The sequence below is a fragment of the Sinocyclocheilus grahami genome, unplaced genomic scaffold (assembly GCF_001515645.1).
Source record: "Sinocyclocheilus grahami isolate Dianchi unplaced genomic scaffold, SAMN03320097.WGS_v1.1 scaffold148.1, whole genome shotgun sequence".
NCBI lineage: Eukaryota > Metazoa > Chordata > Actinopteri > Cypriniformes > Cyprinidae > Sinocyclocheilus > Sinocyclocheilus grahami.
This window is the reverse complement of record NW_015505327.1, coordinates 1161843-1162121: the sequence shown is the minus strand read 5'-3', so window position 1 is coordinate 1162121 and position 279 is coordinate 1161843.

Genomic DNA, 279 nt, shown 5'->3' with positions numbered 1-279 from the left:
GGTCGGCAGCAACACATCCAGCACCATCACACTGAACACTGGGGCCCCCCAAGGATGTGTGCTGAGCCCCCTCCTCTTCACTCTGCTGACCCACGACTGCACACCGTCACACAACTCCAACCTCCTTATCAAGTTTGCGGATGACACGACTGTAGTGGGTCTTATTAGCAACAGAGATGAGACAAATTAAGGTGAGCCGGTGAGCCGTCTGGCCGGGTGGTGCAGTGACAACAATCTCTCTCTGAATGTGGAGAAGACGAAGGAGATTGTTCAGGAGAG